Source organism: Mirounga angustirostris, unplaced genomic scaffold, assembly GCF_029215605.1.
Source record: "Mirounga angustirostris isolate CCGP_5_RB_7025 unplaced genomic scaffold, mMirAng1.0.hap1 SCAF_10, whole genome shotgun sequence".
In the NCBI taxonomy this organism is placed as follows: Eukaryota; Metazoa; Chordata; class Mammalia; order Carnivora; family Phocidae; genus Mirounga; species Mirounga angustirostris.
In genome coordinates this window covers 29799954-29823360 of record NW_026991718.1, presented here as the reverse complement: position 1 = coordinate 29823360, position 23407 = coordinate 29799954, and the positions used below count along the sequence as shown (strand labels likewise).

Sequence of the window (23407 nt, the reverse complement as noted above, 5' to 3'; positions counted from 1 at the left end):
AATAATCTTGATTTGATGGATAAGTAGGTATGTTCTCTATTTTGTCATAGACCTATATGTTTAAGTAGTAAGAATTGGTTACATTTTATTTTTAATGGACTGAGCATGTTTCAGATATGTTTCAAACAAATTAGTGTATTTTTTATTGGAAAAATCGTATCAGGTGAGAATAATATATTTGTATTTAGGCTCCTCATTTTACTGTTTTTGTTTTAATTTCTTATGCTTTATATGATTTGTTACTATCTTCTGATGTAGAAGTAATTAACAGTCTTAAAAAAATGTTATGCGGTTTGTAGAAATAGCCTATGCCTCCTGTGTGGTAACAGTAACTTGTCTATTGAAATGTAGCCTAAAGATTCACTTTCCTTTTGTAGATCTGTAGAATCATCTGCGTGTCTTTTAAGTATTTTTGCTTTTATTTTCCCTTTCATTAAATGTTATAGGAGTTTTTCACAAATATCTTGGCAACTAGGTTTTTAATTTAAAGATAAGAATTTATCTAAATAACTACAATTTGTAACTTGAATGTTTCCTTTTTATTTGAGCCTATAGAAATTTATAACTAATATTTTGGTAGAATCTGTATTATTGTTTTCAATCTTAACAAATTTCATTTCATTCTTATATTCATACAGAGGCATACTGATTTTCTACAGGATTATTTTAGAATTCATGTTACTTCATCTTTAATACAGATGTGAGATGTGGGTCAGATGGGTTAACTCTTAGGAAACTAGATTAAACATCATAATCCATGAAAAAATACAGTGATGCCAAGGAAATAGGATAGAGCTGGAAAAATAACTCAGGGTAAACTTTATATAGATATAAAATAGAATTATTGATTATAGAGATAGCATAAAATGAATATCATAGTAAACTGAATTTGAATCAATATTATAGTGAAATGGGGATGTATTTGGCAAAAATATATAGTATATATAGGCATAAGCATATTACACATTCCTTTTGACATTTGCTGGGATCCTAACTGTTGTTTAAGTGTAGTGTAAGAGTTTTGAGCTTGAAACTAGGTCAGCTGTATTTATTTACTGTATAACTTTGCACAAGTGATTTGACTTCTCTGGATTATAGTTTCCAAATCTATCAAATGATTGAGTTGGGATGATTTCTGGTGTGTAATTCCAGCAGTGAGATTCTGAATCATTTAATCTAAATTTGGGTCTTCACTGCTAGAGACAGATAAAAGAGAAAGGAGTTTCAAGGGATGACCTGTTTCAGGCTAAATCAGAGAAAAATCTTAAGGGAACCAGCTCAGATCCTAAGATTTTCTAGAGATGTTTCATGGATCCCTAACTCATCTGGAGGATGGAAAAACCTGTCAGAAGTTCTTTCTCGTTTTTACCTTTCCTCTTGTCTTGGGCACTTGCTCATCAGTCATCCATTTTACACATGTACAGCTCCAGGTTTACTGCCAGGACTGTCATGGACACACCTGCTTTTCTTTTATCTATTCTTAGTAACTGCATCTACCTGAACCTTCTAAAAGATAGGGTACTGGTTAAATTTTAGGAAATAGATCAATCAGCTGTCCCTTCCCTCAAAAAGCTTAAAGTCTACTGAAGGAAACCTATTCACCAGAGTAAAACATAAAAAGTAGAAAGTGAAGTTACAGAGTGCCCTTCTCACTTTGATAAAGGATGTAGAAGACTTGGAACAGAAAGTAACATTTCATTTGATACTTAATGAGCAAGATTTCAATAATATAGGAGGTGAGGAATACATTCCAGGCAAAAGAATCAGGAGGAGCAAAGATACAGAAAAGGAAAAGAGGAAGATTATAATAGGCAACATTTATTGAGTGCCTACTCTATGTCAGGAGCTTTACATGCACTTTCTAACTAATCTCACAAGTTTGTGGTGCATCTCAAACTGTAATGTGTATGCCAATCATCTAGTGATTGTATTAAGATACAGATTTTGAATGAGTAGGTTTGGGGTGGCTCTGCATTTGTAATATACTCTTAGGTGGTATTGATGTTCCTTCTCCAAGGACCTCACTGAGTGGAATGGGTATAGGTGATATAATTGCTGCTGAATAAAGGAAGAAACTAAATTTCAGAGACATTTAATTACTTGCTGAAAGTCAGACTTCAAACACAGATCTTTTTTTTTTTTTTTTTGAGATTTTATTTATTAGACAGCAAGAGAGAGTGAACAGAGGTCGCACGTGAGTGGAGGGGAGGAGCAGAGGAGGAGGGAGAAGCAGGCTCCCTGCAGGGAACCACACGTGGGGCTGGATCCTAGGACCCCAGGACCATGACCTGGGCCAAAGGCAGACGCTTAATTGACTGAGCCACCCAGGTGCCCCCAAACACAAGTCTTTTTTAACTTATAAATCTGTATCCTCTTTTCACTGCCCCACACTACCTGCCTCATGCCAAAAAAAGTTTCACACTTGATTCCTGTAAGAGTGTAGATTTAACAAAGGTCTATGTGCAGCAACCCAACATGATCAGATTTGTGTTTTGGAAAGCTTAAATGTGTAACCAAGTATGACATAAAGTAAGGAGATCAGCTAAGAAGCCATTGTAATGAAGATCTGAACTGAGATGGTTGGAAAGTGATGATGATATATTTGAAAGGTATTGGGAAAGTAGTGTTGGTAAAACTTAATAGCCTGTTGGACATAGAGGAAGAGCAAAGGATGGAAGGGCAGCGTGGGTGACTAGATGGGTGGTGATGCTGGTAACCAAGATAGAAAATTCAGGAAGAAAAGTAGCGTTTTTCTGGGGGAGATAATGGGACTGATTTTTATCAAACTTTAATAAGACAGAGTTCCTGTGTTCCAGAAATTTTTGAAGATTATGGCCCTAGTGTTCTGCTATGACTCTTGAAATGGAATCATTATCCTCCAGAAGAACCTTCCCATCTCTCTTTTTTTTTTTAAGATTTTATTTATTTATTTGACGGAGAGAGAGAGACAGCGAGAGAAGGAACACAAGCAGGGGAAGTGGGAGAGGGAGAAGCAGGCTCCCCGCTGAGCAGGGAGCCCGATGCGGGGCTTGATCCCACGACCCTGGGATCATGACCTGAGCCGAAGGCAGACGCTTAACGACTGAGCCATCCAGGCGCCTCCCCATCTCTCTTTTTATAGAGAAACTAACAAGGCTGAAAAGTGATGAAAAGAGCTTAGTTTAGGGGACCAGAAGAAAGGTCTCTAAAAGTTAGTGAAATAAACCCAGAGGGCAACCCAAGTTTTAAATTAAGCGAGGAGGGTTACCTGACTTACAATTTCATTTTAATAATATTTTAGATATTTTAAAATCTATTTTTAATCTAGTCATAATACCAAAGGTATATTCCGTCTGTTTTACATTTTTTGCCATCCAAAGCTAACAGTGTATTAGTAATAATTGACCACAGACATAAGGAATGGGAATTTGACCCCAGATTCAAGAATAGAGTTTACAAATTTACAGATTTGTAAGGCTTTTTAAAGTACCACTGTAGTGATCCAAGGTGTAGTTTGTGGGATTCTTTAAAAGTTTTTGCAGCTATTAAAAAAGGAAACATTTTGTGTGTACATGGATGGGGGAGAGGGAGATCTGCAAGATATATAGGATATATAGATAACGTAAGTGCAGAACAGGGCATACTATGCTATCATTTTGTATTACACACACTTAAACATACATATATACGCAGACATTTAATTTCTTGATTGCTTTTATTTTTTTATTTTATTTATTTATTTTAAAGATTTTATTTATCTATTTGACAGAAACACAGTGCGGGGCTCGATCCTAGGACCCTAGGATCATAACCTGAGCCGAAGGCAGATGCTTAACGACTGAGCCACACAGGCGCCCCTCTTGATTGTTTCTAGATGACTTTGGAAGGAGAGATAGGTTTCTTCCAGGAAGGGAACTAGTGACTGGGGAATAAGAGTGAAAGGGAGATTTACATTTCATTGTATACCCTTGTGTGCCTTTTGAATTTTGTGCCTTATGCGTGTATTCCATATTCAGAAATAATATTTAAATATTTTTTAGAAAATGCAGTGATCTAAAAGAATAACTATTACATTTTTAAATTATTTTACTGGGTAAGATTGGATTTTATAGTTTTTCTAGCACCTTTCAGACATTAAATAGAAATGTGCCATATAATATATGCAGTTATTTTTTTTCCTTAAGAGCTATTTTTATTAGGCGTTTGTTTTTAAAAAATCGGATAAGATATAGTTTATCTATAATAAAATCCATCCCTGTTGAGATCATAAGTTTGATGAGTTTTAGCAATTTTATGTGGTTGTGCAACTATCACCCATTCAAGATCTAGAGCATTTCCATCAGCCCATAAGTTCCCTCTTGTACTTTTGCAGTCTTCTTTCCTCATCCTGGTCCTGCGCCACCACTGCTCTGCATTCTGTTACTATGGTTACACTTTTTTTAGATTTTCATATTAACGAAGTCATAGTATGTAGTCTTTTGTCCTGCCATCTTTCACATACCTCAGTGTTTTGTGTTTTTGTTTTTAATTCATCCATGCTGTTAGGTATGTCAGTAGTTCCTTTTTGTTGCTGAGTACTGTTCCATTGTATGGATACACTATACTTTGTTTATTCAGTCATCAGTTGATTGATATTAGAGTTTTTTCTAATTTGGGGGCATTATGAATAGAGTTGCTATGAACATTCTCATTCACATCTTGATTGTAGATACATGTTTTCATTCCCTTGGGATAAATATTTAGGAGGAAGATGGCCATATCCTTGCCAACACTTGGTATTTCTAATCTTTTTAATTTAACTGTTCTGGTTGGTGTGTAGTAATATCTCCTTGTGGTTTTAATTTGCATTTTCCTAATGACTAATGAGATTGGTTATCTGTCCATGGGCTTAATTGCTATTCACATATTTTCTTTAAGTTCTGTACAGATTGAGGTATAAAAGTTCTTAAACATCTTAGATACAAGTTCTTATCAAATATAAAATGCAGATATTTTCTTCCAGTCTGTGGTTTCTTTTCATCCTCTCTCTTTTTAATCTAAATAATAGTCTAAATAATCGTCATTTTAAAGGCTACTGCATTCAGTCATCTTGAAGCATAAAGTTTACAACCAGTTTATTTTGGTCTTTTATGTTGCTTCTAATTTTTTTCCAGTTTTATGGAGATATAATTGATATATAAATTTGTATTAGTTTAAGGTATACAAAATAATGATTTGATATGTGTATATTTAGCAGAATAATTACAATAAATGTAGTTAACATAATATCACCTCCCACAGTTAATTTTTTTCTTGTGATGAGAACTTCCAAGGTCTACTCTCTTAGCAGCTGTCAAATATACAGTAAAGAATTGTTAACTATACACACCATGCTGTACATTACATTGCCAGAACTTATTTATCTTATAACTGGAAGTTTGTACCCTTTGACTACCTTCACTCATTTTCCCCATTCCTGCCCTCTGCCTCTGGTAACCATCAATCTGTTCTCTGTCTCTGTGAGTTAAAGTTATATGAGATTCCACATGCAAGTGAGATCATACAGTAGTTGTATTGCTCTGCTTGACTTACTTCACTTAATAGTGCTTTCAAGGTCCATCCATGCTGTCGCAAATGGTAGGATTTCCTTCTCTTTGTGGCTGAATAATATTCTATATGTGGTATGTATACCACAATATCTTTATTCATTCATCCTTGGATGGACATTTGGTTGTTTCCGTGTCTTGGCTATTGTAAATAATGATGCATTGACATGGAGTACAGGTATCTATTAGAGGTAGTGATTTCATTTTCTTCAGATATATACCCAGAAATGGCATTGCTTGATCATATGGTAGTTCTCTTTTTAATTTTTTGAGGAACGTCCATACTCTTTTCTTTCTTTCTTTTTTTTTCCTCATCCGTACTGTTTTCTATAGTGGCTGCACAAATTTAGATTCCCACCAGTGCACAAGGGTTCCCTTTCTTCCACATTCTCACCAACACTTCTTATCTCTTGTCCTATTGATGTTAGCCATTCTGACAGCCAGGAGGTGATACCTCCTTGTGGTTTTAATTTGCATTTTCCTGATGATTAGTGATATTGAGGACCTTTTCATGTGCCTGTTGGCTACTTGTATGTCTTCTTTGGGGGAATGTCTATTCAGTTCTTCTGCCCATTTTTAAATTGGATTGTTGGGGCACCTGGGTGGCTCAGTCGTTGGGCGACTGCCTTCGGCTCAGGTCATGATCCCAGGGTCCTGGGATTGAGCCCTGCGTTGGGCTCCCTCCTCAGCAGGAGGCCTGCTTCTCCCTCTCCCACTTCCCCTGCTTGTGTTCCTACTCTCGCTGTGTCTCTGTCAAATAAATAAAATCTTTAAAAATAAATAAATAGGATTGTTTGTTGTTTTTGCCACTGAGTTATAGTTCTTTATATATTTTGGGTATTAAACCCTTATCAGATACATGATTGGCAAATACGTTTTCCACCTTCTGTGGTTGTGTTTTGATTTTTGTCAGTGGTTTCCTTGGCTGAGAAGAAGCTTTATAGTTTGATGTAGTCCCCCTTGCTTATTTTTGCTTTTGTTGCCTTTCCTTTTAGTGTCAAATCCAAAGAATCATTGCCAAGAATGATATCAAGGAATTTATCCCTTATGTTTTCTTCTAAGATTTTTGTGGTTGCAGGTCCTACATTCAAGTCTTAAGTGCATTTTGAGTTGATTTTTGTGTATGGTGTAAAAGAGGGGTCCACTTTCATTCTTTTGCATTTGGCTGTCCCAGTTCTCCCAGCACCATTTATAGAAAAGACTATCCTTTCCATTGTATATTCTTGATTTCTTTGTCATAAGTTCATTGGCCATATATGCATAGGTTTATTTCTAGGCTCTCTGTTCTGTTCCATTGATTTATATGTCCATTCTTGTGCCAATACCATACTGTTTTGATTACTATAGCTTTGAAGTATAGTTTGAAATCAAGAAATGTAAATGCCTCCAGCTTTGTTCTTCTTTCTCAAGATTGCTTTGGCTATTCAGGTTCTTTTGTGGTTTTGTATAAATTTTAAGATTGTTTTTTCTATTTCTGTGAAAAATGCCATTGGAAAATAGGGATTGCATTGAATCTGTAGATTATTTTGGGTAGTAGGGACATTTTAATAATATTCTTCCAGTCCATGAACATAATATTTTTCCATTTATTTGGGTCTTCAGTTTCTTTCATTAATGTCTTATAGATACAATTTTTGGGTCTTCAGTTTCTTTCATTAATGTCTTATAGATACAATTTTTAGTGTGTAGATCTTTCACCTTATTTTATAGGTTTTTTATCTGATGATGATTAGTGATGTTGAGGACATCACTAATTTATTTATAGGTATTTTATTTTTGATGCAATTATACATGAGATTGTTTTCTTAATTTCTCTTTCTGATAGTAACTTATTAGTGTATAGAAAGGCAACTGATTATTGTATATGATTTTTGTATCTGGCAACTTCACTGAATTTGTTGATTAATTCTAACAAAATTTTTTGTTGGAGTGTTTCATGTCACCTACAAACATAGACAGTTTTACTTTTTCCTTTCTGATTTAGATGTCTTTTATTTCTTTTTCTTGCCTAATTGTTCTGGCTAGGACTTCCAGTACTATGTTGAATAAAAGTGGCAAGAATGGACATCCTTGTCTTATTCCTGATCTTAGGTTTTCCACTGAGTATGATGTTAGCTGTGGGCTTGTCATATACAGCCCCTGTTATGTTGAGGTATGTTTTCTCTATACCTCACTTCGTTTAGAGTTTTTGTCATGAATTGATGTTGAATTTTATCAAATGCTTTTTCTGCATCTATTGAGATGACTTATTATCCTTTATTATGTTAATATGGTATATCACACTTATTGATTCCCAGATGTTGAATTATTCTTGCATCCCTGGAATAAATCCCACTTGATCATGGTGTATGATCCTTTTAATGTGGTGTTGAATTCAGTTTGCTTATATTTGTTGAGAATATTTGCATCTGTGTTGATCAAGAAAGTTGAGCTATAATTTTTTTTTTCCTTGTAGTGTCATTGTCTGTCTTTAGTATCAGGGTAATGCTGGCCTCATGAGCTTGGAAAAATGTTCCTTCCTCTTATATGGTTTGGAAGAGTTTGAGAACAACTGGTATTAATTCTTTAAATGTTTGGTAGAATTTATCAGTAAAGTAATCTAGCTTTTTTTTGTTTGTTTTGTGAGGATTTTGATTACCAGTTCAATCTTTTTACTATAGAATTGGTCTGTTAATATTTTCTACTCGTTCATGATTCAGGCTTGGTAGGTTGTTCTAGGAATTTATCCATTTTTTCCAAGTGTCCAATTTGTTGGTGTATAATTATTTATAGTAGTCTTTTATGTTCCTTTGTATTTAAGTGGTATCAGTGTCACCTCTTTCATTTGTAATTTTATTTGAGTCCTCTCTTTTCTTTAAGCTAAAGGTTTGTTTTGCTTATCTTTTCAAAAAAACTAGCTCTTAGTTTCATTGATCTTTTCTGTTGTCTTTTTAGTCTCTATTTGATTTAATTTCACTATGATCTTTGTTACTTCTTTCCTTCTGCTAACTTTGGGCTTAGTTTGTTACTTTTCTAGTTCCTTGAGGTGTAAAGTTAGGTTGTTTATTTGAGATCTTTTTCTTCATGTACGTGTTTACTGCTATGAACTTTGCTCTCGGAACTTATGCATCCTGTAAGTTTTGGTATATGTATTTTTCATTTGTCTCAAGGTATTTTTTTATTCTCTTTTGATCTCACCTTGACTAGTTGTACAATTCATGTTATTTAATGTCCACATAGTTGTGAATTTTCCAGGGTTTTTTTTTTTTTTGTAATTGATTTCTAGTTTCATACCATTGTCATAGGAAAAGATGTTTTATATGATTTCAGTCTTCTTAAATTTATTAAGATTTGTTTTGTGGCCTAACGTGATCTGTCCTGGAGGATGTTCCATGTTTGCTTGAGAAGAATATGTATTCTGCTGCTTTTGGATGGAATGTTACCGTAAATGTTAAGTGTCTGGTCTAATGTATAGTTTAACTCCAGTGTTCCTTTTTTGATTTTCTGTCTGGGTGATCTAGACATTGTTGAAAGTGCAGTACTAAAATCCCTTTATTATTGTGTAGTTGTCTATTTCTTCTTTCAAGTCCGTTAATATTGGCTTTATATACTTTATATATTTAGGTGCCCCTATGTTGGGTGCATAAATATTTGCAAAGATTATATCCTCTTGTTGGATTGACTCCTTTATCACTATATAATGACCTTCTTTGTCTCTTATTACAGTCTTTGGCTTAAAGTCTATTTTGTCTGGGGGTGCCTGGGTGGCTCAGTCGGTTAAGCGGCTGCCTTCAGCTCAGGTCATGATCCCGGGGTCCTGGGATTGAGCCCCGCATCAGGCTCCCTGCTCAGTGGAGAGTCTGCTTCTCCCTCTCCCTCTGCCTGCCTCTCTGCCTACTTGTGCTGTTTGTCAAATAAATAAATAAAATCTTTAAAAAAAAAAAGTCTATTTTGTCTGATCTAAGTTAGTTTATGTACTTTTCATTATAATATGCTATATTCTTTGTTCTCTTAACAGTATCATTTGGAGAGCCAAAATTTCTAATTTTAATGAAATACAATTAATTTTTTTCTTTATGGATAGTGCTTTTGTTTCATATCTAAAAAATATTTGCCTGAATGAAGATAAGAAAGATTTTGTCCCCTGTTTTCTCCTGGAAGTTTCATAATTTCAGCTTTTATCTTTATAATCCATATGTTAGTTCTGTGGGACTACCACAGCTGCATGGCTTAAGCAATAGAAATTTTTCTGACAGTTTTTGAGGCTAGCTGTCTGTAACTGAGATATCAGTAGAGTTTGTTCCTTCTGTGAGGGCTGTGAGTGAGAATCTGTTTCATGCCTCTCTCCCAGCTTCTAATGGCCTCAGGCATTCCTTAGCTTATAGATGGTATTCTTCCTATGTTTTCATATTGACTTCTCTCTATAAATGTCTGTCTGTGTTGACAAATTTCCTCTTTTTATAAGGTCACAGTCCTATTGGGTTAGGGCCCTCCTTAATGACTTCATTCTAACTGGATCATCTATCTACAGAAACCCTATTTCCGAAGGTCACATTCACAGGTTCTGGGGGTTAGGATTTTAACATCTTTTGGAGGAACACAACTCAACTCGTAACAATCCATTTCAAAAATATTTTGGGGGGTGCCGGGGTGGCTCAGTGGTTAAGCGTCTGCCTTCGGCTCAGGTCATGATGGGATCAAGCCCCACATTGGGCTCCCTGCTCCATGGGAAGCCTGCTTCTCCCTCTCCCACTCCCCCTGCTTGTGTTCCCTCTCTCGCTGTGTCTCTCTCTCTGTCAAATAAATAAATAAAATCTTAAAAAAAAAACAAAACCGTAAACCGCTTCCAACCCATTCATCTGAATTTATTTAAAAAAATAATAATTTTTGTATATGGTGTGAGATAAAGGTTGAACTTCATTTCTTTGCATTGGACATCAAATTTTTTCAGGATCATTTGTTGAAAAGACTATTCTTCCCTCACTGAATTACTTTAGGACCTTTATTGTAAATCAGTTAACCATACATTTTGATCTATTTCTGAACATTGTTTTGCTTTATTGGCCTATATCTGTGTACCCCTAAACTGATTTCACATTGTCTTGAATTCTTTAATTTTATAAAGACATGAGGTCAGGTGCATTAAGTCCTCCAACTTTGTTCTTTTTTCCAAAATTGTTTTGACCAGTCTGTGTCCTTTGCATTTCCATTAAAATCAACTTGACAATTTCTACAAAAAGAAAACCCTATAGAAATTGTGTACATCATTTTGCTGATGGTTTTGGTGCTATTATAAATGGGGTTTTGGTGCTATTATAAATGGGACTTTAAAAAAAATCTCAGTCTGATTTTTCATTTTATTATATAGAAATATTGTGATTTTTGTACATTGACATTGTGTCCTGCAACCTTGCTAAACTCATTTATTACTTCTAGTAACTTTAAAAAATTCTTTAAGATTCTCTATATAGATGATCTTGTCTTTTGTAAATAAAGATAGTTTTATGTTTTGCCTTCCAAAATTTCATTTCATTTTCTTGTTTTGTACTGGAGGCTAAACCTCCAGGACTATATTGCATAGAAGTGGTAAGAGTGGACATCTGTGCCTTGTTACCACTCTTAAAAGGAACAGCATTTGGTCTTCCACCATTAAGTTGCTTGTAAATTTTTTTAGATGTTCTTCATCAAGTTAAGGCAATTCCTGTCTATTCCTAGTTGGCTTAGACTTTTTATCTTGAATGACTGTAAATTTGTTAAATACTTTTTCTGTATCTGTGTATTTTTATCCTTTAGTCTGTTAATATTGATGAGGTATGTTGGCTTACCTTTGAATGTTAAGCCAACCTTGCATTCCTGCAACAAACCCTCCTGGTCATCATATATTATCATTTTTATACTTTCCTATATTTTCTTAATATTTTTCTGTCTAAGATAATGTATTGGCCTGTAACTTTTTTTTCTTCTATTATCTCTGTGTGGTTTTGGTATCAGGGTAAAGTTGGCTTCACAAAATGAGTTTGGATGTATTTCCCTCCTGTTTCCTGAATAAATGTGTACAAAACTGTAATTATTTCTTCCTGACATATTTGGTAGAATTCACCAATGAAGCCATCTGTGCCTAGAATTTTTTTTTATGAGAAGGTTTTTAACTCAATTTCTATTTCTTTAATGGGCATAGAACTATTCAGATTATCTATTTCTTTTGTGAGTGCACTTTGATAATTTGTGTCTTTAAAGGAAGATTTTCATTTCATCTGAGTTGGCAAATCCATTGGTGAAAGTTGTGTTTTATGTTCATTACCCTTTAAAGTGATTTCTCTATTATTGTCTGTTTTCAATTTTTTAATTTTCTTTTTTCTACCTTCTTTGAGTTTAACTTTATTTTTTCAGTTTCTTAAGGTGGAAGCTTGGGTCATTGATTTGAATCTTGTCTTTTTTATATGTGTCTAGTGCTATAAGTTTCCCTCTAATCACTACTTTAATTGCATGCCACAAACTTTGATATGTTGTATTTTCATTTACATTTTGTTTAAATTAATTCCTAATTTCTCTTGTGATTTCATCTGCGATCCATGGATTGTTTAATTTGGAAGCATTTGAAAAATTTTCAGATGTTTTTATGTTATAATGATTTCTAGTTTTAATTTTGGCCCAAGAATATACTTTAATTTCAATGTGTATAATTTGAAGGGTTTTATTTTTAATAGTGTAGGATTCTATCTTACACTACATTCTGAATGTTACATATGCAATTCTTTTAAATGTATATTCTCCTCTTGTTGAGTGAAGTTTTCTATGAAGGTCAGGAAGAGTTGGTTGATAGTGTTTTCTTTCTGGATTTCTTTTTACTCATTTACCATTTATTGAGAAAGGAGTATTGAAATCTGAATATAATTTTAGATTTGTCTATTAGTTCTCTCAGTTTTAATTAATAGAGCTTAAAAACATGAAGCAAAAATTATTTGCAGGCACATTTAGGATTTTTACAACCTTTGATATATTGATTTCTTTTTCAGTGTAAGTTTTTTTCCTTATCTCTGGTAATGTACCTTGTTCTGAAGTCACATTTATGTGGTATTGATATAACCAGTCTTATTTTTTTCCCCAAAAGATTAGTGTTTGCATTGTGGTATATTTTTATATGTTTTTGCTTATATACTTTCTGTCTTCATATGTGAAGTGGGGTTTTTTGTAGATTACATATGCTTGGGTTATGCTTTTTAAATTCAGTCTGACAACTTCTGTTTTTTAAGTGCTTAAACCATTTATATTTAATACAGTGTTTAATATAGATGCATTTAAATGTATTGTTTTTTGTTTGTCTCTTCTGGTCTTGGGTCATTTTCTCTTCTTTTGAATTGAGTATATTCTGTAAGTCCATTTTATCTCCATTGTTGATTTATTCTCTTTTAAAAAATTTTTTCAGCAATTTCTCTAGTGCCAGGGTCAGTAGACTACATCTATGGGCCAAATCTCACCCACCATCTCTTTTTGTGAATAGAGTTTTATTGGGACATAGCATGCTCATTCAGTAATATCTTGCCTGTGACTGCTTTTATGCTACAACAGCAGAGTTAAGTAGCTGTGACAGGGACCATATGGTACACCAAGCCTAAAATACTAGTATCTGGTCTTTTATAAAAAATTTTTCATCCTTTAGTTTATATAATATACATCTTTATTTCATCAGAGATGTCTTCAAACAGTATCATACTATTCTAAGTATGATGTAATGTATACCTTAGAATAGTATATTTCTATTTTCTTTTGTCACTTGTACTATTGTACATTTTATTTCTGTAAACAGTTGATTCTCATAATTTGTGATAGTTATATTCTGTAAAGTGACCTCAAACATTAGTGAATTAGTGAATATTGAAGAGTTGCTCCTAGGGGAAATACAGGGTTGGGTTCCTGTGAGCATCTGGTCACAACATTTTTGTCAACCAGTAAATACATAACGTTTTTTTTTTTCTTTTTTTAAAGATTTTATTTATTTATTTGAGAGAGCATGAGTGGGGAGGGTCAGAGGGAGAAGCAGACTCCCCGCTGAGCAGGGAGCCCGATGCGGGACTCGATCCCGGGACTCCAGGATCATGACCTGAGCCGAAGGCAGTCGCTCAACCAACTGAGCCACCCAAGCGCCCTACATAATGTTGTTTTATATGTGTTTCTGTTTAAAGATGCCTTATTTAGTATATACAGGTGATTCATTAACATTGATCTCACAGCCAACAGCACTGTAACTTATGCCTGAATGAAGCTTCTCTAACACACATATTCTCTCCATAAGGCATATTATAGACTACTTGATCTTAGGAACACTTGACAGCACTTCAGTATGATGCTTGGGGGGTCATTTTAAACAGAAAAATCACCATCAAAAAAGCCCCCAAATTCAGAACACATGACAATAAATAGACCGTGAAAAGGACATGTGTTTTTACACTGTGAGAATTTAAACAAGAGCATCACCTTGTTTGACTTCAGATGGGAACATGCACAAGAGTGACTCAAATTTTTTGTCTTCTTTGCATGTCTGTGAATGACTGTAAAAGCACAGAAAGTATTGATTTTTGGTTACAAATAAATTTTGGGGAGTAGGCATGTTCACAGATCTAGAATCTGTGAATGATGAGGATCAGCTGTTGCTACAAATCCCACAACACATTGTTTTTCTTCTTGCTTTTAACAGTAAATTATGTTTTAAAGAAATTAAAAGTGAGAAAAATTACCTTTTATATTTACTTCCATATTTAACATTTTCATTACTTTTCATTACTTTGTGTTGGATCCAAACTGTATGCAATATGTTCTTTTCTCTGGCTTCATTTACAATTTTTGTCTTCTTGGTTTTCAGCAGTTTAAATATGATTGCTTTATTGTGGTTTTTTTTTTCTGTTTTTGTTGCTGGGGTTTGTTGAACTTGGTCTTGAGGTTATAGTTTCCTCAACTTGGGAGACTTTTTGTATTCATTAAAGCTTCCTTTAGTCTTTTCCTGTGTGCCATTTTTACTGCCCTTACAAAATTTTCCTGCACATGTTTGTTTGCTTTCCTCCTCGTCTTTCTATCTAATATTTAGGCTTTCACTTGAAATATATAATGTAATGGAAAGCTGTATTTGAATTGCCCCCAGGTTGTGCCATGACCACATCTGAGTGAATGCATTATTGTAAAATATTTTTCAGTCCCAGCCTACTGTTGGAAATAGGTTGAAGGAGTGTGGACCAAGCTCCTTATTAAAGTTTTCCATGATTCAGTAATTTTTGATAAGATAGTAAATTGATTACAATCAAATGAACAATCTCTAATATATATACTTTGACAAATACACTTCAGTGTTTGTGTCTATTTGTTTTCCTTATAAAATCTTATCCAACTACTTTTAAACACCCCACAAAATTTTTTGGTAACTATGTCAGTGGCATTTCCTAAAGACCAGCTTTTTTTTTTTTTAATTAGGAGCAGAATCTTCAAATTTTGGTTTGTCATATTTATGCAAAAGTAGCTCAATTTTCAAAAATCTTTATCATAGGCCACAGGTTGTGAAGGATCAGGATTTTTAAACGTTTACAGATTCCACGTATGTGGTTTCATGGTTACATGCAACTTAGTTTGTAACAATGATTTTCAACCCTGGCTGTCCCTTAGAACAATCAGGAAGCTTAACAGACCTTTCCCCAGACCAGTTAAGTCAGGCTTTCTGGGAGTAGAGAGTCTGTTTAAGAGCTCTACCTATGGTTCTAAGGAGTAGCCAGAATTGAGAACCTAAATGTAATGGAAATCAATAAGCTTAAGAGACCACATAAGTAATAAACTGAAGATATTTTTTCCAAATATTTAAATTGCATATTTTGTTGTATGAGCTTGCCATCGTATAAAATATAATTATATGTATATTTTAAATCTTGTATACAAATACATAAATTCAGTGAGGTCTGCATCTGATTATAGGTTACTATGATAGTTGAAAATTTTAGAAAAATAAGAGCTAGTGATTTCATTTCTTTTACTTGGCAGTTTGCAGAGAGCTAAATAGTGTGGTACAATGAGCCTTTACCAGGGGCCATTATCTGTATGGCTTCATGCAATTGAACAAATATTTGTGGTGCACTTATTCTATTCAGTCACCAGGCTAGATACTGTAGAGTTACCAAGATGAAAGATAAATTTTCTGCCCCAATGATTTATGCTCTGGCAAAAGAAGATGAGTGAATGTAAAATTACCGTAATATAAGGTAGATCATGGTAAGACCAGAAATAAAGGTACAAAATGGTAAATGACTAAAGGAATAACTACCATCTCATTCAGGAGGTAATGAAAGCTTGCTTTAAACCCAACTTTTTGCTTTTATTGTCACCAACTATGGCCCTTCACCTGGGGAAATAAACCTTAGTGGCTAGTAAAGTGCCCTGCTACTACTTTGATAGCTTGTAGCATGGATAAAGCAAGATGCCTTTAACATCCTCAATAATCAGAAACCTGTGTATTTATGCACATATGGACATTTCCCCCCATGGGTAAGTGAATAAAGCTGTATGATTCTGCTTCCTAGTAGTGTTCTAAATTTTATGTGAGCTAGAAATTTGTGGGGATTTCTGTTCTGTTCATGGTAATTTCATTTACCATCTCCACCATCATTTTTCTTCCAGTACATTAAACCATAGTTGCCTTTTATGGAGATTGTGAGAATAGTAAAACATAACATTTTATATATATCCATTTAATTACCATGTGCTATGCTCTTCATTCCTGGACAACTTGTGTTTAAACTTTCATTATATTGATTGTTCTTTTACTTGAGTATAGCCACCCTAAAACTGTAAGCTCTGTGAGGTCAGACATGTCCACAGTAGGTGTTCAACAAATATTTTTTGGTTGAATAAATTCTAAAAATTCATATGAAACAGTATAGTATGGTTATTAAAAACATTTGGGGTCAAATCTGGGCTTATCTCTACCACTTACTAGTTGTGTAACCTTGGTTTCTTATCTAAAAAATGAGGTTAAAATAGTGCTCATTTCATGGTTGTGTGTGTATATGTATATTATTTGTGTGTGTGTGTGTGTGTGTGTATAGGAAATTTGTTTTGCTTAGCCCAGTACCTAGCATATAGCAGTCTCACAGTATTAGTTTCTTAATAATAATATTAATCTGACCTTAGTGGTTTCTAAACTGAAAAAACAAAACTTAAGTCGCACATACTTTGGGAACCTTTTTCTGTTGGGAGTTTATTGGAAATTAGTGGTGATCCAGAAGTGAGTGAAAGCTACTACCAGTTAAGCTTATGTTTCGCTTTTGTGCTTTATAGAATATACACGTGTCATAATCTATTTTCTGCTGTGTAGAAGACAACCCAGTTGTTCCTTAATCTGTATAGGTAAATTATTCACGTTTTCTATTAGCTTCTACAAATGTTCTTTTTATTGGTGCAGAAAATTGGAGGTTAATGGTATATCAGTTCTGTGGCTTATCTAATTGTTCTTGGGCCGTATGTGTCTATTTCATGTGCATTCTTTAGCTCCTGAAAACCTGTGATTTTTGTCTTGGTATATTATTTTATAATATAATAGTATATTATATTCCTCAGGGGATGAGGTAGTTATATGAGTCTTTAGATTAATGGTGATTACAGATGTAACTTCAGAATCACAATTTTGAGCTCAGCTGATTTAATTAGTTACTATTATTGAGCAGTGAGTAAGCATGCTTTTCTGTATTCCTGCACTGTATGCACATTCCCAAGGACTAAATGGCCAGAAGGAGCCTATAGAGCAACTACAAAGGCCTAGGGATAGTTAACTGAAACTATATAAGATCTTTTGATAGCAAAAGAAGGACATGAAAACTAATCAAGAGTACATTAATATTTCCATTAGGAAAAGAATGAGTAAAGTATTTTTTGATAACTGTCTTAAGAAATGGATGAATCAGATATAAATAAAATTTTAAATTTTTATGAAGTATTTAAAAGACTTTGTGAAATGTATTATCATATTCTGAAAAAAAAAAGACTAACAGTGTATAATTTTTACTTCCCAAATTAAATTATGTTTTCCATTCAAGGTTTTATTGGGATTCTTTTTACCCTAACAATATTTTTCTAAAGTTTAAAAAAGTAGCCAAAAGCATTAAGTTAAAAGTCTGAAAAATAAGAAAAAGGGGGGAGAAAAACAGCTACAATAATGGAAACTGTATATGACTTGAACAGTAATAGATCATTCGTACATTTTAGGTATATGGCTAAGGAGGCATGAGAAATAAAAGAGAATCATTTTTCGGAAATGGAGTTTAGAAAACAAGTTAGGCAATGAGAGGAGCATTAACAAAGACCTCCACTTAATATCTGACACCAGGATAAATTTCAGAGGAATTAAAGTAAAGGTTAAATATTGAGAATTTGGATCAAAGGAAAAAGAGAATAAATGGAATTGAATATTTATCAAACTTACAGAGAGGGGGATATCTCACTTTGATATCAGGAAAAGGAAGCACAAGGGTAAAGAACAGTTTACAGATTTGAGTATTGAAAATTAAAATATTTACATATATAAAAATAAAAACAAAGATAAGATTGGGGAAATACTACACAGGTATTAAATATCTAACATCTTTATTCTGTAAAGAGCTCATGTATTGGTAAGAAAAACATTGATCTCTAAATATTTAGTCAAATGATATAAAAATACATTTCACGAAAAAATTAGTAAACAGGCATGTGGGGAAATGTTGAAAATAGTAGTAATAAATACAGATTAGGCATGGTGTTCAATTAGGGGGAAAATGAAATTGGTATTTCCAGTAATGAGGATATATAAAACTTCATAGAAATAGAAAGATTTCAGGCTTATATTTAGTTAAAATTGGGATTGAATTCTAATACAGATAATACAAAACATATACATTGAGATTTTTGTTTGTTTGTTTCCAGGAAAATATCTAACAGATCATTTGTAGTTGAGCTTTGCTTAAAACTTGGATATGACCAAAAGTGGTCACTCTTTGAATTCAGTCCAATTTCATGACACGTCCCGAGGGCGGATTGGGTGGAGTTTCTTTTGTTGTTGTTGTCTTTAACTTAAGCCAAAAATTTAGCTTCCTTTTCTTGAAGATTTGAAATGCTTCAACATTTATGTTACACTGAAATTGGTTCTGTCTTACTCATCTTTCTGTCCCCCCAAATGCCTTAGTTTCAGTAGACATTTGTTAAAGGATATGTTCTACCTGCTTTTACTGCTGAAAATAATACTGCAAATAATCTGTGGTGATAGTTAACCTCTGTTGATTAAATGATTTATAGAAAGAAATAAGCAGATAAGCACCAGTATTCTTTTCCATTCTGTTTCATGTATTGGTACCTTAGTTGTACCAAACCTGCTCCGACTAGTTTATATTTTTCAGATATTTAATTCAAAGAACTCTTTCTTCCTAGGATTGTGCAAAAGGCCAGCTTCTTGAAATACTTGAAATTCTCAAAGTTATTCACTCTGAGAACACCAGTAAACTTTTTCCTTATTCCTTGTAAGAATGTAGATTAGCACTACTTAATTGGCAAATATTATAGCTCCAATATCTCATTTTAATGTATAAGATTAAATTAAACCAGTGGTTCTCAACCAGAGTGATTTTGATCCCTGGCAACATTTAGCAGTATCTGGAGTTTTTTTGTTTGGTTGTCACTACTGGGGAGAGAGGGCGTGCTATTGGCATCTAGTGGGTAGAGAGCAGGGATGTTACTGCAATGCTCGGGGGAGCTCCCCACAACAAAGAATTATCTGGCCCAAAATGCCAGTTGTGAATCTTCTAGATGTAAAAGGGTATGTATTTTGTATGGGTATGTATTAACTCAAAATTGTAGTTTGAGAGCTTTCAAATAGGATTGCTAGTTTGGCTTGGATGTGTTTGTTTTAAGTATATAGTACACTGTTTCTGTTGTGAGTATGGATATAGTTAATGTAAATTTTAATTTTTATTTAAGTATAGTTGACATACAGTGTATATTAGTTTCAGGAATGAATATATTTTTAGATGTCTACAGTAGATTCCTTTATCAACATATTGGCTTATAAAGCAGACTTAGCAACAAACGGTATCTCTGCCTTCTAGGAGTTTATATGCTGAAGAGAACGCTTAAACTGATGAAACTCAAAGAACTAGTGAGACTGGCTATCAGGAGAACTGAGAAGGCAGACAGATCTGAGCAGCAGGTAGAATTGAGATTGAGCCAAACGGAAACAAGATCTCTGCTGGGAGGCCACCGCCAAAGAATCAAATTACAGTGAGCAAATCAAAACCCAGGGAACAGGCCAAAAGCTTTGCCCAATCTTAGAGTGAGTGATTGTGCATGGATTCCCAATGTCAAAATTACATTAGTGTTTAAACCTGTACTATTATTTTTTGTTATTGGCGTATGTTTAAAAAAAAAAAAAAAGAGTCCAAGAAAGAGATAGCAGTGTTCTAAAGCCAAAGAGACAGACTCAGGGTGGAGATTTTGATTCTTAAACTTTGTTTTGAAATTAGAGACCCTTTTCAGGTCACTTACTTCAGATCTTCATCTGGAAAGCTGGGATCATGATTCCTACCTTCATTAAAAAATTATGGTGATAAAATGTAAAGCTCTTAATGCAGTGTCTGCCACATAATTAGTGCCCTCAAAATAGTAATATTCATAGTTTTAAAATCTCTCTTATCTGGAAAGATCATTGATCCTATAGTGTTCTTAAAATTTTAGTAAATACCAAAATATGTATAGAATTTTTTCTGTACAGTGACATTGCTTTACTCGTGTCTTGATTTTAGTATTTAGCATATGAGAAACTATAAAAAATTGAGATCAAGTGTTTATTAGAGGACTGGGATTATTTGTTTTAGGAGTTTTGAGAAAATAAATGAGATAGCAATGCCAAGTGCTTTACATGGTGCCTGGTGCATAGTAACTATTCTCAGGGAATGTTAGTTCCTCGTGTTCTTGATTTCAAATTGCCAAGAAGCTTAGAAAATAGCACTATGATGCTACTGCTGTATTGTGTTAATTTGTTGAATGAACATAGTAAATGTAATTGGAGTAATAAGAAAGGAAATTGGCCAACAGCAATTCATTTTAAGCTGTAATGGTATTTACTGAAATTGAACCTAACTAAAGCAAAACTCTCTGCTTTCAGCTGATTTAAAACATTTGTTTTTCGTTTTGACCATTTACATGACACTAGACATGAAAAATCTTTGTCTGTGTATCCTAGTTAGGAGTGATTTTGATGTACTCGTCAAGTGAATACATTGTTTCTGCAGACTTGGATTGGGTATAATTTTCAGGTCCTGCTGAAGTAGAGCAAAAACCCCAGCTGTGTCTTTTGTTTTCTGGAAACCAGTTGTCATTCTGTGTTCGTTTTTTTTTTTTTTCTCCCCTATTTCTACTACAGCTGTGTTGCAGTGGCTAGGTGACATCTTACTCTTTACCTACATTTTTTGTCTTGGCAAAATAATGCCAGGCAACCATTACTAATCTGGAGGCTCAAACCGGAAGAAAATTGTTTTTTGTTTTTTGGTTTTTGGTTTTTGGTTTTTTTTCCCAATTCTGCTAGATATTCAGGTAAATGTGTTGGCTAGGATAGAAAGTTCCAGAAAGTTTGAATTAAAGATAAACAGAACTAATAGCAAAACAAGTAAAAAGGAAATGAAAAAAGATTACTCTGGTTTGTGTCAAAGAGAAATGGTGTTAAATGAGGCAGCTCCTCTAATGTATCATATCCAGAAAATCCTAGGTTGAAGATTAATGATGAAAGTTCAGAATAAATTCAGAGTCCCCACTGAATAATTTTCTCATTGACTCATCTAGACTGTAGTGCCATCTATCTGTATATAGAAATGGTCATTGAAATTCTTCTCTTCAACTACATACTTTCCTGAAAAATTATGTTAAATAGGATATTTGTTTCTGGGAATTTTATTAGTGTTAAATTAGTTACCTTTGCTCTCTAGTCAACAGCTTTTTTCAGTAAATTAAATACTAAGTTCTAGGTACTGTACATTCAGTAGGGAGTAGGAAAAGAGAATGCCCTTCCCCTTGTGGAGCTTATTTACTATGATCTGGTTTATTATTAGACTTACTATGATTTACTTGACATCAAATTTAAAATTACTTTAGTATTCAGCTTCTCAAATTAAGTGAATGTAAAGAAACCTGTGGTGCTGAGAATGTTCTGTATCTTGATCTGGGAGGTAGTTACATGGGTGTGTATGCATGTGCATGTATGTGGTGATCTATTCTAATTCAGATTATTGCATTTTACTCATATTTCAGTGTAAACTTTAAAAAAAATTAGATGTGCATTGAAACTCTGCAGTGGTTCCCATTGCACCTAGAAAAAACCATACTCCTTTAAAAAAGTGTACAGTAATAAATTTTTGTTCAAATAGTGTTAAATTCTGAAGTTGTGTTAATGTATAAAAATTGTATTTGACCAAGGAGAATTAAAAACTTGAAAACTTCTGGGCGCCTGGGTGGCTCAGTTGGTTAAGCGACTGCCTTCGGCCCAGGTCATGATCCTGGAGTCCCAGGATCGAGTCCCGCATCGGGCTCCCTGCTCGGCAGGGAGTCTGCTTCTCCCTCTGACCCTCCTGCCTCTCATGCTCTCTGTCTCTCATTCTCTCTCTCAAATAAATAAATAAAATCTTAAAAAAAAAAACAAACTTGAAAACTTCTACCTCATCTAGCATTTTACTGATAGGAATTTTATGATATGAATTTAAAGTGTTCACATCAAATAGCTCTCAAAATATAGTATTGCTTGAAGGAATTTTATTTGCAAGTATTGGAACCTTTTAATTACAAACAAGTGTCAACACCATCAAAAGTTATTTCCGTAAGATGGTTCTAGAAAGATAAGATGCTCTGTTTTTTATTATTGAAGCCATCTTTACTGCAAAAGTAAAGACATATGGAATGTTAAGTGGGCAAAGAGAGCAGTGCATAAGGGGTGAGCATTTGATAACTTAGAATGAAATTCCATTCCTCTCCCATATGGACTGGGAAAAGACTTCATTTTGCACAGTCAAGAGGAGTCATTTGCACAGTCTATAGAAAGCAAGTGCAGAAAAGCCTGGGGGGAATTTGGAATGAGGCCAAATTAAAGGCCTATTTTACTTCTACCCTGCTAGTTCTTTTGCTGTCTCTTTCATTTCCTATTTTCTTCTTTTAATCAAGGCTTAGGTAGGCTAGGGAAGGAAATATGGGCATGTGTAATTTTCAGAACTTGGTCAACTTCCTTCCACATTTTCCAGTCTCTCTATATTCTTGACCCCTTTATTCCCCAGAGCAGTGTTTCTCAGCTTCAGCACTGTCAACATTTTGGGCTGGATAATTGTTTTGTGCAGTGTCCTATGCATCATAGGATGTTTAGCAGCATCCCTGGCCTCTATCCACTAGACACCAGTACCTCACATTGTAACAACCCCAAAGTGTCTCAAGACATTACCTTCTATGGGACAAAATTGCCCTGATTGAGAATTCTAGTTTAGGAATATACTAAATAAATGGCCAGTGACAATTACTGACAGTTACTAAACATGTTACCACCTCTGCTGCTCTTCTAATCTTGTTCCCAATCACAAATTGCTTTTTTCCCCATGGAAGTAGAATGCTTAGAAAGCATTATACCATTTTATTAGCTAAGACTTGCATTCTGAATGGTAAAGAGAAAGGAGTCCAATGAAAATAGTGGATTTATAAATGTAATCAAGAATTGATTATCATTAGTTTGCTAGAATATTTCTTTCTCTTAAAATTATACAATTTTGAAAGGGAAAAAGGTTCTCTTTTGTTCTTTTCTACTGGAGTCTGGTGTAGGTAAACAGCTATTATTT

General features: G+C 34.0%; 1 protein-coding gene and 1 long non-coding RNA gene across 4 annotated transcripts in view; both read left to right on the top strand.

Annotated features, from left to right (window-relative positions):
• The window catches only part of PRKD3 (protein kinase D3), an 86021-nt gene that overhangs the window by 9064 nt on the left and 53550 nt on the right, over positions 1-23407 (top strand). The gene's annotated exons all lie outside the window — the stretch shown is intronic.
• Positions 3067-21918, top strand: LOC135361729 (uncharacterized). The gene is made up of 2 exons (XR_010405518.1): positions 3067-19362; positions 19652-21918. It is a non-coding gene; the product is annotated as an uncharacterized LOC135361729 (long non-coding RNA).